This window comes from Nyctereutes procyonoides, unplaced genomic scaffold (assembly GCF_905146905.1).
Source record: "Nyctereutes procyonoides isolate TBG_1078 unplaced genomic scaffold, NYPRO_anot_genome, whole genome shotgun sequence".
NCBI classification, from domain to species: domain Eukaryota; kingdom Metazoa; phylum Chordata; class Mammalia; order Carnivora; family Canidae; genus Nyctereutes; species Nyctereutes procyonoides.
The window spans coordinates 65,577,093-65,596,031 of record NW_026575140.1 but is presented as its reverse complement, the minus strand read 5'-3'; the positions used below and the strand labels follow the sequence as shown (position 1 = coordinate 65,596,031).

The window sequence follows — 18,939 nt, the reverse complement described above, 5'->3', positions numbered from 1 at the left end:
GTAATTGTGAAGCACCTTTCTTTTGAACCTCATTGTTGTGAGACAATTAGCAGAACCTTACAAATCTGTGCTTTGGGAAAGTAAAATTTGAACACCAGAAAACTCAGTGGTAGTTGCAAACTGTAGTGTGTGTATTTCCTCACAGTGCTTGTTAAAAATGGGGATTCCTTATATACATCCAATGGAATATTATTCAGCCTTTAGTAAGGAGGAAATTCTGACATCTGTTACACAAGGATGAATCTTGCAGATGTACTAAATGAAATAAGCTAGTCACAAAAAGACAAGTACTCTATTATTCCACTTATATGAGGTACCTAAAGTAGTCCAATTCCAGAAACAGAAAGTAAAATGGTGATCGCAGGGGTTGGAGTTGGCAGGAAATGGAGAGTTACTGTACTTCTTGGTATAGAGTTTCATTTGCAAAATGAAAGTACTTCTGAAAATAGATGGTGGTGATGGCTACAAGCAATGCATATACTTGATGCTACTGAACCATACATTTAAAAATGGTTATGATGGTAAATTTTCTGTGTATTTAATCACAATCAAAATTAAAAATACTTGGGATGCCCAGGTGGCTCAGTGGTTGAGCGTCTGTCTTTGGCTCAGGTCATGATCCCAGGGTCCCAGGATCGAGTCTCACATAGGGCTCCTTGCATGGAGCCTGCTTCTCCCTCTGCCTGTGTCTCTGCCTTTCTCTTTCTCTCTCTCTGTGTCTCTCATGAATAAATAAATACAATCTTTAAAAAAATAATAAAAATACCAAATAAAAAATGCAGACTACAGATTACCACCAGTGATTCTGATTCTATGGGTCTGAATGGGCTCAGAAATTTGCATTTTTAACAAATAATCCAGCTGATTCTGACCTTCAGATAATCTTTTGAGAAGTACTAGCTTATAAAAGAGATAAAATACAAGAATGTACTTAGACCAATTAGAAATGAGTGGTTTGCCAGAAATGCCAGTACATAAGTTTCTTGGATGAAAATAAGACTTAAAGAATTGGTGCATGGGGAAGAACTCCAAAAAATAGTACGACAGTCCCAGGGCTACAGAAATGTCCCTAGATTTGATCTAAGAGAAGGCGATTGGCAGACACATGGCATCTTGTCTGATGAAACTGGGCGGAGGCATGAAAAATTAGTGAAGGGGAGGGATTGTTCACATGCATAAATCACGGGGTGAGGAAAGTGGATAATTGCTTGGCATTTAGGTAATTACGCATGCAAATTAGAAGAACATATATATGAGCCAAACAAAACAAAGACAATTGTTAATACGTTCTAGAGCCACCATGCCAGTCACACCATCATTTCCAGCTGCCCAGATGTAAGTACCAGCATTGACATGGTTTCCAATTGTTTGATGCTCTGATAGTCATGTGTTAATGCAAGAATGTTTTATTTGAAGGGTATTTTATGCATGGAATGAGAAAAAATTAGGATGGAGTCTTTTCCAGTTGGCTTCATATCCTCCCCACACGAAACACTGCACAATACTTAATAAATATAGGCCTAAGCAAGTTTTAAAAATACTTCTCCTTCCCAGTGTTAATATTGAGTAGAAATTTTAGAATTCTTTTTTTCTATCTTTCTGTTCTTCTAGCTCTTCAAGGCATGTGAGAGAAAAGCTGATAATAAAGGGAAGAAACAAATAAATTTCTTCTTCTCTTTATCTGAAATATTTTGTTGGATTGTGATATTTTCATTAGTAATGTTTTATATTTATGTTGTATTAGTTTATGGTCTGGAACAGATTCTGTTCATTCTCAGATTCATATTTCAAAGTATTTCTGGGGACAAGCCTGTATGTTTAGACCTCCTACTCTCTCCTATTTCTCTTGAATGTCAATTTGATGACTCAGAGGGCTAATGAGAAGCCCATCATATATGATCCTCATAGTGTGTGAGGGTAAATGGAAATGCTTTCAATGATTTATACATTTTAAAAGACAATGCATGGTATAGAAAAATTGAACATGGGGTAGAATGTATGTGTTTAGTACAATAAAAATAATTAAGATATGATTCCTGTATACCATCTAGCCAGGGCAGAGAGGCATGTAAACAAAAAGTGGTAGGAAGAATTAATTCTAGGTTCTGTGATAAAGGTCTGTATGGGTAGAGTGAGACTTAGGGGGAGGGTTGTCATCAGGCTGGGATGAGTCACACAGGGAGAGCTTGAGAAAGTTTTCTCATGCAAAGTGAATCTTTAGTATTAAACTCTTGTCTTCCAGCAGCTTAAAATAGAGAAGTTTACAGTCTCACTAGAGAGTCCAAAACAAAAGTATATTTTAAAAAGTGAATAATTTGGATCTTAGTGGTGTGAGACTGATTAACAGATCAGAAAGCTTTTGGAAGAGAAGGATAGGTGGGTGAGAATAAGAACAAAGGAAGTAAAGTGAAGCCCAGCGTCAGAATGGGCAGGTTGTACATAAGTACAGTGGAGCAGATGAGGAAGCATGAGGCAATGGGGATGAGTCTGAAGAAAGATGAGACTACTAGCAACCCAACTGAACAGAGTGGGTGCCAAGGGATAGCAGGGTCAGATCGGGATGGGTTTTGGGAGGCAGGCAGATTGAGGATTGGTATAGAAGGTGATGTTGATAGCTCACAGTATCCTGATCAGAGAAAGTTAGATGCCAAAAGTAATATTTCAGGAAAACAAGTCTAATTTCAGTTTCCAAAAATGGACTAGAAGTTGCTTAAATTGGAGGTTGGGAGGTCAGTACAGGGGCCCTGCAGTCCCCTAAGGCGGGGGTTCTCAGATCTAAGAGGGGCCAGCCACATAGAATGGGAACAGAAGGGAGTGACAGTCACTGTCTCTGATGGTAAATTATTACATTTGTGTTTCTCTACCCGCTGTTTAGAATGATTCGTCATCATGTATGTCCACTATACAGGGGTCAGGGCAAGCAGCCTTATCAATTGAGATCCATTAGAGAAGCTGAGAAGCTTTTCAAAGGACACAAAATTACCAACGAGTAGAGCATATATCTCAGAAGCCAGGACTCTCAATCCAGAGCACTGTGATACAGGATTTCTTGACCTCGGCACTATTGACATTTTAGACCAGATAATTCTTTGTGGGGAGCTGGTCTATACCTGGTAGAACAGCATCTGCGGCCCCTGCAATAGATGTCAATAGCACCCATTCACCCTAGTTGTGACTATGAAAAACATCTCCAGGCTTTGCCAAGTGTCCCTGGGGGTACCAAAATCACCCTCGATTGAGAACCACTGCTCTGATACACCATGCAGTTAATTTTTATAGAAATAACATTTCCTTCTATGCTCTACGTAGGCAGATATTTTCCATTTCCTTCTCTATAAACATCAGGTTAGTGCAGATCAGACACTGAGTCTTTTCAGGAAGAGAGGAACCCAAGGAGCAGAGTCACTGCTTTCATGATCAATTCATTTTAGAAAGGACAGCTAAGGGGTGCCTGAGTGGCTCAATCAGATGAGCATCCAACTCTTGATTTCAGCCCAGGTCATGATCTCAGGGTTATGGGACAGAGCCCAGGTATGGTTCCAAGCTCAGCAAGGAGTCTGCTTGAGATTCTTTCCCTCTGTCCCCCCTCTAATAAATAAATCTTTTAAAAAAGAGGGGTGCCTGGGTGGCTCAGTTGGTTAAGCATCTGCCTTTGGCTCAGGTCATGATCCCAGGATCCTGGGATTGAGACTGGCATCATGATCCCTGCTTAGGCTGATGTAGGACTTGATCCTAGGACCCCAGGATCATCAGGCTAAGCAGGGAGCCTGCTTCTCCTTCTCCCTCTGTCTCTGCTCCCCCTGCTTATGCTCTCTCAGTCTCCCTCTTTCTCTCTCTGTCAAATAAACAAATAAAATCTTCAAGAGAAAGAAAGAAAGTAATGACAGCTATGATTTACTAGCAGTGAAAGGTCTCCACCTTGAAATGCCCTATTAGGGTGCTCCACTATCACACCCTGGCACTTTGGGGATGATGGTTTGATACTCTTGTCTCAGAAACTTGTTTCTACCTCCTGAAACTCCACTCTCATCCCTGTAATTTTTTTCTTGGAAATGTCCTTCTTGGCCACTGACCTCTTCTTTGTTCCCATTCTCTTCCAAGGCAGTCCCATCCCACTCAGTTCCGGATAACTCAGCCTTATTTCTCTAATGTATTTACTCAATGACTTATGAAATCCTTAGTAACTTTACCAAAATTTTCTTTTTTCCCCCAAGTTTTTACTTAAATTCCATTTATTTAACATATAGTGTAATACTAGTTTCAGGGGTAGAATTTAGTGATCCATCACTTACATTTAATACCTGGTGCTCATCCCAGCAAGTCCCCTCATTACTGCCCATCCCCCATTTAACCCTTTCCTCACATCTACCTCCCCTCCAGCAACCCTCAGATTGTCCTCTATAGTTAAGAATCTGTTTTCTGATTTTCCTCCCTTCTCCTCCCTCCCTCCATGTTCAACTGTTTCATTCCGTAAATTCCACATATGAGTGAAATCACATGGTATTTGTCTTTCTCTTGACTTATTTCACTTAGCATTATATTCTCTAGCTCCAACCATGTCATTGCAAATGGCAAGATTTCATTCTTTACCCAAATTTTATATACTATTACAGACTTTTGTTTAATGTTCCTTCCCCCTTTATCCAAAAACTGATTTTGTCTTCATAACCCAAATTTTCTTCTTGACCAAAGATGGTAGCCATTTCTTGAGTTGCTTTCTTCTCATTGACCCTGGGGTCTCAGGACCCTCAGGTAGTAGCATTCTCTTTGGCCTCCACATCCACCTCCAGATCACTTTTCTGGCTGCCTTTGGTGGGTATCCTATTCTTTAAAAATCATCTTTTGGATATTAGCCATCCCATCTTCTCATCTATAAAAACCACGACACTTGCTTGTGGAAAAGAGACTGGGGTCCCAATCTCCTCAGCAGGAAAATCAGATTTCTAAGTTCTAATTGTAATAATAATATACATAAAATAAATACAGAAAATACCAAAAAATTGTGTAGAGTAATAAGGAAAGAATGAATTGAAAGGAAAATAGGTTCTCTTTCATCAACAAAAGCATTCAGTCCTTCTGCCAACTAGGCAAAAATCAGTACATACCTCCAAAAATTACTCTAAAATAGATCAGCTGCCATCCAAACATCTTTTCTGTCCTGGACCACTAGATAGATCTCAAATATGTGTTTACTTGGGGATAATAGCCTTGAGCCTCCAGGCTTGTTGTGCCTCTGGATATCTATATTCTAGAATTCCAGTCATCTTTTCCCCTAAATCTCTGAAATCTGTACCTGCTACTTCTAGAAGCAGACTTTCTTTTTTCCAGCTTCATCCATAAGAAAGCCTTGCCCCTGAGGGTTATTAGAGGTTATTAGGAAGTGTTCTCTTCAGCCACAGGCGAAGGTATTTGTTCCAGCAATCAGAGTCATGAGGAACAAACAGGCCATAAATCAGAACAGGGTGGCTGTGCCATGTGACGGTTCACAGCTCCTTAGACTTAAGGCTGTCCTGCTGGACTAAACTTTAGCTTCATGGTTTGAGAAGATTGAATTAACAACCCACGTTATGTTTGATGCACTGAGTTTATATTTGGAATATTCCCTTGCTACTGGAGTGAAGAAGGGAAGTTTATAATTTAGTCAACATTGACAATTTAAAAAAATTTTTGAGGTGAAATTCATATAACATAACATTAACTATTTTAAAGCAAGTGATTCAGTAGCATTTGGTACACACTTGTTCACCTACCACCTCTGTCTAGTTTTGGAACTATAATTTTTAAACCAACCTAGGAAATTATAGGATTTGTACAGTATTTGTAGTAGGCATTGGATTTCTCTGTTCTTTTCTCATCCTACTGAGATCTTATAACTCACCTTATGATGTTAAAGACAGTTTTGGTGAAGTGGGAATTCAAAGAAGACAGTAAGTTACACAAAAGAAAAGTTGTCTAGCCCAGGTAGTTTGCCTTTCTGGAAAATTGCTGGGTAATATAACTCTCCATAGAAGACACTTTTCAAAAAGAGATGTAGGAGGGATGCCTGGGTGGCTCAGTGGTTGACTGTCTGCTTTTGGCTCAGGGCATGATCCCGGGGTCCTGGGATGGAGTCCTACATCAGGCTCCCCATGGGGAGCCTGCTTCTCCCTCTGCCTATGTCTCTGCCTCTGTCTGTGTGTGTGTGTGTGTGTGTGTCTCATGAATAAATAAATGGAATCCTTAAAAAAAAAAAAGAGGTGTAGGATGTGGGGGAAAATAACTACTTACAAGGACCATGTGAGGAATTTGGAGGAAATGAAATTAAAAAGGGAAACTAGAATAGAAAGGTAAAGAACAGTGCCTAGCACAATACACAATATAAATTTCGTTGAATAACTGACTGAATGAATGAATAAAAATAACCTTCAGCAAATTAATGAAATAACCCAGAATGAACGTGTGGCTGCATGCATTAGAAATGGATACAGGATACAAGGAATAATATTTCAAGTGAGCAATTTGATAAGCCATGACAAGAAGCTAAATAAATCGTTACTGTGTCATGGCAGTTAGACCAGCCTTAAAAAAATATAGGAAAGAGATGTAAATAATCCATCATTTCTATTCAAGTATTTACAGTTCTGGCAAAAAGATAAAGTTTCCATAGCTTTTGCTATTTATCATTTTTAAAGATTTAAAATTATGAGAACTCTTTATATCTTGGGGAAACAGCGTTGAGAAAAAAAGTATTGATTGAATTTCAGTACTTAAGGTTTTTTTAAAAGGACCCAGAGGTAGAAGGGCATCTGTCATTATATAAATTGTTGTTTATAAGCTTGGATTGCTCCTCGTGTGGTCATAAATTTACATGACCATTTCTTAGTCAATCCAGAGGATACTATTCTAGTTTGCATTTCTTCATATGTTAAGCACATTTTATTTCCCATGCAATTAGTTGAAGTATGCTATTCATTGTTTCAAATCGTCTATTTCAGTAAACCCCTTGACTAGAAGAATGTCTAATAAGATACAGGTCATCATGTGATTATTCGTATTACAGTGTTAATTAAAGCACTGATGTATTTTCATCTACGCAATAATTAGTTTAATAAGTTTTAACAAGAGCTACAAGTACTCCATTCCAAGAAAATATTGATTTCTGCTCAATCATACTTATGTTAGACATTCTAACTTAGAGGCAACAAGCAAATATGGCATATTTTTACCTTCAGGAGGAATATTTTGTTAATTGCAGGAAGCCACACTATGGCATTCTTTCTCATCCACAAACTAGAAGATTTAGCATGTTTCTGAATGCACAGCAATGATTTTCTGTGTTCTTTCAACTGCTCATATTTAGAAGCTTACAGGTCATTGCCCTGTACAAAGTCACTTGATAATATTGTTCTTGTCATCCAACATGGCACTTGACAATTGTCTCAGTGTGTTTAGGCTGCTAAAACAAGATACCATAGACTAGGTGGTCTATAAACAAGAAATTTATTTCTCACAGTCCTGGAGGCTGGGTGATCAAGTGTCAGCAGATTCAGTGTCTGGTGAGAAACACTTCCTAGTTTATAGACAGCCGTCTTCTCGCTGTCCTCACAAGATGGAAGGGCCTAGGGACCTCCCTGGGGTCTCTTTCCTGGAGCACTAATCCCATTCTCGAGGGCTCCATCCTCATGGCCTAATAACCTCCCTAAGGCCCCATTTCCCAAAACCATCACATTGAAGATTAGGTTTCAATACTAGGATTGTGGTGGCATAAATATTCAGTTTATAGAAACAGCAAATCTCTGATGTGCAAAGTAGCAAATATAACCAAGGAAAAGAATCAGTTACCATGGCAAAGGTAAAGGCTCAAGTCCTGAAATTTCTGTGGTGTAGGCCCTGTTTGAAGTATGCCGCATAAATTAGAACAAATGACTAGGAAAGGCAATAAAGAACCAAAAGGTACTTAGAATACACCCAAATTAAGTTACAGAGGTTAAGTTAGGGAAGACTCGATTAGTTAGCTCTGCACCAACTCTTCCAGTCAGACACTAGGTTGGTTCTAGTTAATGAATTTAGGAATAAGAAATTATCAAAATCTATTTAATGGAAATTTGCCTGCTTGTATCACAAGTTTTAAAGAATTGCAATCTTGGTACTGAGCTAGTCACATAAATAAGATGACAATTGTATCTAGTTTAGAATACAGGGTTTTTGGGATCCCTGGGTGCTCAGCGGTTTATCGCCTGCCTTTGGCGGGAGGCATGATCCTGGAGTCCCCGGATCGAGTCCCGCATTGGGCTTCCTGCGTGGAGCCTGCTTCTCCCTCTGCCTGTGTCTATGCCTCTCTCTCTCTCTCTGTGTATCTCATGAATAAATAAATAAAATCTTTAAAAAAATACAGGTTTTTTAAAAAAAAAAATACAGGTTTTTCTCATCAAAAAGAAAAACTTCCAAATATATGAATGAATTCTTTAAATGCACATATTTTTTAAAATTGAGTTTAAATTTTTTAAAAGATTTTTATTTATTTATTCCTGGGAGTAATAAATAAATTAGCACTAATTTATTTATTACTAATAAATTAGTAATAAATAAATTAGCTTTGGTTTTTAAATTCCGCATATGAGTGATATCATATGGTATTTGTCTTTCTCTGACTTATTTCACTTAGCATAATACCCTCTAGGTCCATCCATGTCATTGCAAACGGCAATATTTTGTTCCTTTATATGTCTGAGTAATAGTCAATTATTCATATGTAAAAATGTATATATTTATATTATATATATATATATATATATATATATAATATGGACATCATCTATCAATGGACACTTGAGCTGCTTCCATACTTCAGGTATTGTAAATAATCTTGTTATAAACATAGAGATGCATGTATCCCTTTGAATTGTGTTTTTGTATTTTGGGAGTAAATACTCAGTCTTGCAATTACTGGATCATAAGGTAATTCTATTTTTAGCTTCTTGAAGAACCTCCAGACTGTTTTCAGTGAGTTCAGCAGTTTGCATTCCCATCACTAGTACATGAGGGTTCCCTTTTCTCCACATCCATTCCATCACTTGTTGTTTCTTGTGTTTTTTTGTTTTAGCCATTCTGACAGATGTAAAGTGAGATCTAATTGTGGTTTTGATATGCATTTCCCTGATGATGAGTGATGTTGAGCATCTTTTCACCTGTCTGTTGGCCATCTGGATGTCTTCTTTGGAGAAATGTCTTCTACTCATTTTTTAATTAGGTCATTCATTTTTTGGGTGTTCAGTTGTAGAAGTTCTTTATGTTGACCCTTTAATGGATATGTCATTTGCAAATATCTTCTCCCATTCAGTAAGTTGTCTTTAGTTTTGTTGATTGTTTCCTTTGCTGTGCAGAAGCTTTTTATTTTGATTTAGTCCCAACAGGTTTTTTTTTTTTTTGCTCTTGTTTCCCTTGCCTCAGGAGACATACCTAGAAGGATCTTTCTACAACCAACATTTATGGTTTTAAGTCTCACACTTAGGTCTTTAATTCATTTTGAGTTTATTTTTGTGTATGGTTTAAGAAAGTGGTCCAGTTTCATTCTTTTGCATGTTGCTGTCCAGTTTTCCCAACACCATTCATTGAAGAAGCTATCTCATCCATCGGATATTCATTCCTCTTTTGTCCAAGATTAATTGACCATATAATTGTGGACTTATTTGTGGGTTTTCAATTCTGTTCCATAAAATGTATAGATTTTGAAAAAAACTTCCAGTTTGGTCTGAGTCAACATTTGATTCGATATAAGTGATATATTAATTAAGCATAATGGTCCACTTAATTAGAGGTTGTAAAGAGGCTGTTATGCACCAGTCGCTGGGGAAAGGAAAATGTAATTTTCGATATCAATTATTTCATTCTGATAGACATTTCTTTGAAGCTTGGAAGACACCAAGATCAGTCGTCTGTATTAGAATCTTCCCGGGGAATCCCTGGGTGGCTCAGCGGTTCGGCGCCTGCCTTTGGCCTGGGGCGTGATCTTGGAGTCCCAGGATCGGGTCCTGCGTCGGGCTCCCTGCGTGGAGCCTGCTTCTCCCTCTGCCTGTGTCTCTGCCTCTCTCTATATATATGTCTATCATGAATGAATAAATAAATAAATCTTTTAGAATCTTCCCTCACGTTTCCTTTTTTTTTTCTCATTCCTTCTTTTTTTTTTTTTTTTTTCAGTTCTGCCGTTTTATTTTTCCTGGGATACTCAAGGGGATGTGGGAATAGCCACAGGTGTGGTGAGGGGAAGCCCCATCTTTCCCCCAACAGCGGGGAACCGGGAGAGGCCCAGGCGCCCCGGTCCTGGGTTGGTCCAGCCACTGTGGTCCCTGGGCCCGGGGGGCTAAGGGCAGAGGGCGCAGCCCTGGGGGTGGGGGTGGGCAGTCTCCGGGGTGGGGTTCGGGATTCTTCATATTTCTCACTCTTCCTATCCCACTTTCCCCCACCTCTCCATGCAGTATAGCAGGGAACATATAAGAATGGGTCTTCTCTTCTCACCTCCTCTTTTTCCCCGTGTTCCCCAGATAGCAATCTCCTGGACTCGAAGAGTAAAATCAAGTTTGATAGATTAGTACTACAGAAGCAAACAAATACAAGCCTATGATTTTGAAGAAGTGAGTCACTGAGAATTTTTTAAGATCTACTGAGAGGGGTGCATGGGTGGTGAAACTGGTTGAACACCTGACTCTTGATTTTGGCTCAGGTCTGGTCTCAGAGGTCATGGTCTTGGGGTCTTGGGATCAAACCCCATGCCTGGCCCCATGTCCGGTTCTGTGTTCAGCATAGAGTCTGCTTGGGTTTCTCTCTCTCTCTCTCTTCTGTCCCTCCACCCCTGCTCTCTCTCCCTCTCTCAAATAAATTTTTAAAAACCTTAAAAAAATAAAATAAAGAAGCACCTGGGTGGCTCAGTTGGTTAAGCATTCGCCTTCAGCTCAGGTCATGGTTTCAGGGTACTGGAATCAAGCCCTGCATTTGGCTCCCTGCTCAGACAAGAGTCTGCTTCTCCCTCTCCCTCTGTCTCCTGCCCCCACCACCCCTACTTGTACTCTCATTCTTGCTTGCTCCATCTCTCAAATAAATAAATAAATAAAATCTTCTTTAAAAAATCAAGTAAAACTAAATCTACTGAGAGTTGGGATAGCATGCTTTCCCCCAGAGCTGGCAGTAGTTATCAAAGCATCCATCCCATAATCATCTCACTTACCCTGCTTCCTCTACTGGTGAGAAGATTTCCCAACAACAAATGAAAAATATTTATTTTCCAGATGTCCCTCAATGTGTACTCAGGAATTGTTAATGGAAGGGTACTTTCTTGTGAAAGGAAAAGCAGCCACAGTGGAGGTAGGCAAAAATGTAAAAATTTCCAAAGAATGAGTACTGTAAACTGCCTGCCAGAACTGATTACTGAGATTACTGAAGTATTGCAGAAACATTAATAATTTTTTTCTGTAAAACACTTTAAAGTTCACAAAGAATATTCACAATTGTTTTTTGATTCCACTAGATTGTGAAATCATCTTCTACAGAGATCTTTCAGTAACAATATTAAAAGCCTTTATCAAAATGTACACTGACTGCAATTGAGTTATAAATATATATATATAAGATAGATACACACACACAGAGTTATGAACTCTATACACACACACACACACACACACAGGCAAGAACTTTAGGAAGACATGCAAACATGAAAAAATACCCCTTGTAGTAGGATTATAAATATCTTTTTTCTTTTTAAGTACTTTGGTATCATCATGCTATATTTCCAATTCAAAACAATTTTAATCCTTATATCTCAAATGATTTGAGGTGAGTTCTGCCCACAGGTAAGATTTCCTCCATCCTGAAAGCAGAGAGGAGAGATAGTATCTGGAAATCTCTTCTTATCCTGAAGCTGGCCAGGTATGAGGAGGAAACAATAGAATCCAACCACCCACCTGCCTGTCTGTCTCTGTCTCGGCCTCTCCCTGTCTCTGTCTCCCACATTATTTCATTAGAGCTTACTGTGTGCTAAGCACTTTACATGCTTTATCACATTTAATTCCACAACCTTGTGAAGTGGGTACAATTACTACTCTTACTTCACAGATAATGTAAACAGAGTTGGAACCAAGGACTCCTGACTCCCAGCCCATGTTCTTTGAATGAGATCTAAAGTCCATTGCCGTAACCTGACTTGCTTATATTATCAGGCCCATGTCTATCTCTCCAACTTTCCCTCTCCTCCCTACACTCCCATTTACCATGATGTCCAGAGATATCACCCCAGGCTGTCAATATCTCTCCTGCCTCAACATTTTGCACTTGCCTCTGCTTGGAAAGCCCTTCCCATGGCTCTTACCAAGGGTGGATTCATGATACCCTTCAGATCTCCAATTACACATCAATGTTCAGGGTGGCCATCTCAACTGCTCCATGGAAGGTAGTCCGCTCCTCCCCAAAGTTGCTCTCCCTCACATCACTCTGGTTAATGTTTTTCATAGCACTTATCATAGTTGGTAAATCTTTTATTTATTTACTTATATACTGTCTCCAGGAACGCAAACTCCATGAGGACTGAGACCTTGTTTGTCTTTGTACCTCTGTGTTTCCAGCATCTGGCATGCGGCTGGACACACAGCAGGCTGAGCAAATACTAAGTGCTCTTAGCCATAGAGCCGCACTGCCTGGGGCAGGGAACTTAGGGGATTATTTCTTGCCCAAAGATGAGGTAGGTTCAAAACATTTTGTAAATAGGTAAGTCTACATTTTAACCATTTTTTTTTTCAAATTTAAGTTCCTTTGAGGACATATGTATATTTATTTTCCTAGTTCTTCCCCTGTCTGGCTTCTGAGATCTCAGGTTTCAGCTCACATAGCACTCACTCAAGCCTTTGCCAGAGCCATGACCCCCTCCACCCTTCCCATCCACCACCCTATTATTTTGGTTCACCTATCACACTCTAAATTTATGTTAACTTGTTTATTATTTTTTTCCCTCTGCCCATTAGAATGTAATGTTCTTGAAGGCCAACATTTTATCCTAACACTGTATATGTGGTATCTAAAGCACTGTCAAACACATACTAGACATTCCATAAACATCTGTGGAATGAATCAGTACAGTCATCTGCGTTCTCCTTTTAGTTCTAGCAGTTTTTAGATGGATTTCCTTGGGATTTTTGTAAGGAGAAAAATCATCATCTATGGTCAGTTTTTTTCTTTTCTGAGTGTTATACTCATTACTCTTCTTCCTTTATTGTACCAAGTAGAACTACCGGAACAATGTTATATAACACAGGAAATAACAGGTGTCTTTGATTTGTTTCCACTTAATTGATTTACCACTAATTATGATATTGAAATTGCCAGGCACAGACATTCCTTCCCATACCAAGGAAATATGCTTCTAATTCTAAAATATTAGGGCCAAAAATTTAACTTAATTTGGTTCTATCCAAAGGTGGTCTCAAATTTCATCAAAAAGCTTTAATGATGTGATGTTCTTCTTTTGAAAACATGTCAATATTAAAATATTTTCACATTTCTGGAATAAACTCTACAATTATATTTTTCTGTTAATTTACCAGTAATAAAGCTGAGGTTTTGTTTTGTTTTGTTTTAAGATTTTATTTATTTACTTATTTGAGAGAGAGAGAATGTGCGCATGCACAGGCAGGGGTAGGGGCAGAAAGAGAAGGAGACAGAATCTCAAGCAGACTCTCCACTGAGCCCAGAGTCCAATGCAGGGCTTGATCTCAGGACCCTGAGATCAGGACCTGAGCCGAAATCAAGAGTCAGACACTCAACCAACTGAGCCACCCAGCCACCCCAAAGCTGAGATTCTTATTTCCATCTGTTTGACTCTTGCATTTTATTTTTCAGTTATTCCCAAACCTGAGTAAAGTCATACTTCTGTAGTCAAAGAAAATGTTACTTTTAAAACTGCTCTGTGTGTAAATAGTATTATTAATAGCTACTATTTACTGAGCACTGACCTTGTTACCTGTATGATGTATGTCATCTCAGTGAATTTCTATAATAATCTTACAAAGTTGGTTCTACTGCTATCCTTGCTTTTGTAGAAAAACAAAAACAAACAAAACAACTAATGTTCAGGGAGGTGAATCTGCTGATCATTGTGGGTTCAGATCTGAAGCCTCAGTGGTAACCAAAAAAAAATAAAATAAAATAAAGGTTTTCTACCTGAATTTGCAAAGCTCTTTATTGAACAATTAGAATAGTGAGAATGGAAAGGAACAACTGTGGGCACTCCCTTCTCAGAGTTTCACATCCTTTGTTTACTAATAAAAGCCTGTTACCAACCTCTTACATTCAAGCTGACTTGTATTTGCTTGTCTAACTGAAAGCTAGCACCCAAACTCACCCCATAGCCTGCTGTGGTAAGAGCAGATAGATACCTCTGTGGGAAACCGATCCCTGCTCTACAGAGATGATTTTCAATGGCCTCCCCAAGTCATAGGTGACTTCAGGTGACAACCATTCAGACATTCAGTCTACTTTGTGATCAGCAGTTCTCTTGGCTACATCAACTGTTAGGGAAGAAAAACAACTGAGCCTTCTGGAGATGTGGCCATCAGACTGGAGAAAACAGATTTCTTTTTTCTTTTTTTTTTAATAAATTTATTTTTCATTGGTGTTCAATTTACCAACATACAGAATAACACCCAGTGCTCATCCCGTCAAGTGTCCCCCTCCGTGCCCGTCACCCATTCACCCCCACCCCCCACCCTCCTCCCCTTCCACCACCCCTAGTTCATTTCCCAGAGTTAGAAGTCTTTATGTTCTGTGTCCCTTTCTGATATCTCCCACACATTTCTTCTCCCTTCCCTTATATTCCCCTTCACTATTATTCATATTCCCCAAATGAGTGAGAACATACACTGTTTGTCCTTCTCCGATTGACTTACTTCACTCAGCATAATACCCTCCAGTTCCATCCACGTTGAAGCAAATGGTGGGTATTTGTTGTTTCTAATGGCTGAGTAATATTCCATTGTATACATAAACCACATCTTCTTTATCCATTCATCTTTCGATGGGCACCGAGGCTCCTTCCACAGTTTGGCTATTGTGGACATGGCTGCTAGAAACATCGGGGTGCAGGTGCCCCGGCGTTTCATTGCATCTGAATCTTCGGGGTAAATCCCTAACAGTGCAATTGCTGGGTCGTAGGGCAGGTCTATTTTTAATTCTTTGAGGAACCTCCACACAGTTTTCCAGAGTGGCTGCACCAGTTCACATTCCCACCAACAGTGTAAGAGGGTTCCCTTTTCTCCACATCCTCCCCAACATTTGTGGTTTCCTGCCTTGTTAATGTTCCCCCTTCTCACTGGTGTGAGGTGGTATCTCATTGTGGTTTTGATTTGTATTTCCCTGATGGCAAGTGATGCAGAGAATTTTCTCATGTGCATGTTGGCCATGTCTATGTCTATGTAAAACAATCAATGTGATTCATCATATCGGCAAGAGAAAAACCAAGAACCATATGATCCTCTCATTAGATGCAGAGAAAGCATTTGACAAAATACAGCATCCATTCCTGATCAAAACTCTTCAGAGCGTAGGGGTAGAGGGAATATTCCTCAACATCTTAAAAGCCATCTACGAAAAGCCCACAGCAAATATCATTCTCAATGGGGAAGCACTGGGAGCCTTTCCCCTAAGATCAGGAACAAGACAGGGATGTCCACTCTCACCACTGCTATTCAACATAGTACTGGAAGTCCTAGCCTCAGCAATCAGACAACAAAAAGACATTAAAGGCATTCAAATTGGCAAAGAAGAAGTCAAACTCTCCCTCTTCGCCGATGACATGATACTCTACATAGAAAACCCAAAAGCCTCCACCCCAAGATTGCTAGAACTCATACAGCAGTTTGGTAGCGTGGCAGGATACAAAATCAATGCCCAGAAATCAATGGCATTTCTATACACTAACAATGAGACTGAAGAAAGAGAAATTAAGGAGTCAATCCCATTTACAATTGTACACAAAAGCATAAGATACCTAGGAATAAACCTAACCAAAGAGGTAAAGGATCTATACCCTAAAAACTACAGAACACTTCTGAAAGAAATTGAGGAAGACACAAAGAGATGGAAAAATATTCCATGCTCATGGATTGGAAGAATTAATATTGTGAAAATGTCAATGTTACCCAGGGCAATTTACACGTTTAATGCAATCCCTATCAAAGTACCATGGACTTTCTTCAGAGAGTTAGAACAAATTATTTTAAGATTTGTGTGGAATCAGAAAAGACCCCGAATAGCCAGGGGAATTTTAAAAAAGAAAACCATATCTGGGGGCATCACAATGCCAGATTTCAGGTTGTACTACAAAGTTGTGGTCATCAAGACAGTGTGGTACTGGCACAAAAACAGACACATAGATCAATGGAAATAGAGAACCCAGAAGTGGACCCTGAACTTTATGGTCAACTAATATTCGATAAAGGAGGAAAGATGATCCACTGGAAGAAAGACAGTCTCTTCAATAAATGGTGCTGGGAAAACTGGACATCCACGTGCAGAAGAATGATACTAGACCACTCTCTTGCACCATACACAAAGATAAACTCAAAATGGATGAAAGATCTAAATGTGAGACAAGATTCCATCAAAATCCTAGAGGAGAACACAGGCAACACCCTTTTTGAACTTGGCCACAGTAACTTCTTGCAAGATACATCCACGAAAACAAAAGAAACAAAAGCAAAAATGAACTATTGGGACTTCATCAAGATAAGAAGCTTTTGCACAGCAAAGGATACAGTCAACAAAACTAAAAGACAACCTACAGAATGGGAGAAGATATTTGCAAATGACGTATCAGATAAAGGGCTAGTTTCCAAGATCTATAAAGAACTTATTAAACTCAACAGCAAAGAAACAAACAATCCAATCATGAAATGGGCAAAAGACATGAACAGAAATGTCACAGAGAAAACAGATTTCTGAAGATTATTGCTACCTATCCAGATGTTGCTATTAAAAACCAAACTGATGAGTTATCTCTCCAGTTGCAAGGTGGGATGGGGTGGGAGGTTGCCAGGGTTACCAATACTAAGATTGAAAATGGGTGCTTGTTGCTGAGAGAATGAGCTCATGAAATAATCCTTTGAAAATGAATTTTACTCCAAAAGCACTGGGTTTCTAGCCCTACAGAAACCACCTGTCTGGTTCCAGGGTGACCCCTAATGTCTTGCAGATGTTTCAAATAGAATGTCAGTATAGAAAATCCCCAATAGCATGTCCCACTGTGCTGCAGTCCTGGGCAGAAGCCTGTCTTGATGCTCATGTCCGATGTGGTCACTCAAGTTCTGACCTCAGCCTTTCTTCTCTGTCTTCCCTTTGCTATGGCCATCTTATTTGGCCACAGGATTTTGTCAATCATATCTGAGCAGATGACTTCCAAATCTACTTCTCCATCCCTTTTTCAAGAACTCCCAGTCCCAAATTTTTTTCCTGTGTGGACAAATTGCAGGTTACTTTAAACTCTTTATGTTTAAAACTAAACTGATATTTTTACAAACATGCTTCTCCTATCATCAAAGAGACTACTCTCCTTTCAGACACTTCTCTTGAAATCTTACATCATCTTTGTGATTCCTTCTTTCTTAATCTTCATATCCAATGAGTTTCCAAGTACAATGTCTTTTTTTTTTAAGATTTTGTTTTTAAGTAATCTCTATACCCAACGTGGGGCTCAAACAACCCCAAGATCAAGAGTTACATACTGGAGACCTGGGTGGCTAAGGGGTTGAGCATCTGCCATTGGCTCAGGTCATGATCCTGGGGTCCTGGGATCAAGTCCTGCATTGCTCTCCCCTCAGGGAGCCTGCTTCTCCCTCTGTCTATGTTTCTGCCTCTCTCTCAGTGTCTCATGAATAAACAAATAAAATCTTAAAAAAAAAAAAAGAGTTACACACTTTACTGACCGAGCCAGGTGCCCCCACTCAATGTCTTTGGATTCCACTCCTCTTGTATTTCCATGTCCGCTGCTTTGATTCAGTTTCTCTCCCCCCTTTTCTCCTGCATCAGTGATCCAGCACCATGGGGTCCTTGCCACAATCCTCACTCTACACTTCTTCATCTGCTGCTACCAGAGTAATCTCCCCAGTGTTCAGTTTCAGCTCTACCATCGTCATCCTCAAAACCTATCTTGGGGGTGCTTGGGCAGCTCACTAGGTTAAGCATCTGTCTTCAGCTCAGGTCATGATACCAGGGTCCTGGGTTTGAGCTGGGAATCAGGCTTTCTGCTCAGTGGGGAGTCTGCTTCTCCCTTTGCCTCTCCCCGCACACCCCTGCTCAAGCTCTCTCTCTCTCTCAAATAAATAAAACAAACAAAATTAAAAAAACAAAACAAAAAAAAATCCTTTCTTGACTTCTCATCACCTACACAATAGAGTTCAGGTTCCTGGGCATGGCATTCATTGTCATGTCACAGCTATATATATATATGATTTTATTTATTCATGATAGACACAGAGAGAGAGAGGCAGAGACACAGGCAGAAGGAGAAGCAGGCTTCCTGTGGGGGCCCGATGTGGGACTTGATCCCAGGACCCCAGGATCACACCCTGAGCCAAAGGCAGATGCTCAACTGCTGAACCACCCAGGTGCCCCACAGCCTTATGTACTCTTTTTATAAATCCTATGAGCTAGCCCAATGTTTTTCAATCTCTTTATTATTGTACCTCCAATATTGCCCTTATTGTGAATGCCTATTCAAGCCAAAACAGATCATTTACTAATCCCTGAATATACCCATGAATATATCCTTGAAAATATCCCTGAAGATTTTCTAGCTCCCAAAATTTTGCTCACTTTGGCCATTAGTCAGAGGAGTTGAGGGATTATGAGCAGATTCCTAGAGCGTACTTCTCCTACTTGGTGTACTGTTTCCCTGGCCTAAATAGACACACATCTCCTCCC

The 18,939-nt window shown here is 39.6% G+C and overlaps 2 protein-coding genes across 2 annotated transcripts in view; both read left to right on the top strand.

The window, feature by feature from the left end:
- Positions 1–1,299: 1,299 nt before the first annotated feature.
- The window catches only part of CUNH11orf65 (chromosome unknown C11orf65 homolog), a 177,098-nt gene continuing 159,458 nt past the window's right edge, over positions 1,300–18,939 (top strand). The window contains exon 1 of the mRNA XM_055304720.1: positions 1,300–1,335. The gene's annotated coding sequence lies outside the window, so the exon portion shown is untranslated. The remainder of the gene's footprint in view (positions 1,336–18,939) is intronic.
- Positions 1,302–18,939, top strand: part of LOC129496601 (protein O-glucosyltransferase 3) — a 117,419-nt gene continuing 99,781 nt past the window's right edge. Inside the window, exon 1 of the mRNA XM_055304711.1 lies at positions 1,302–1,335. The gene's annotated coding sequence lies outside the window, so the exon portion shown is untranslated. The remainder of the gene's footprint in view (positions 1,336–18,939) is intronic.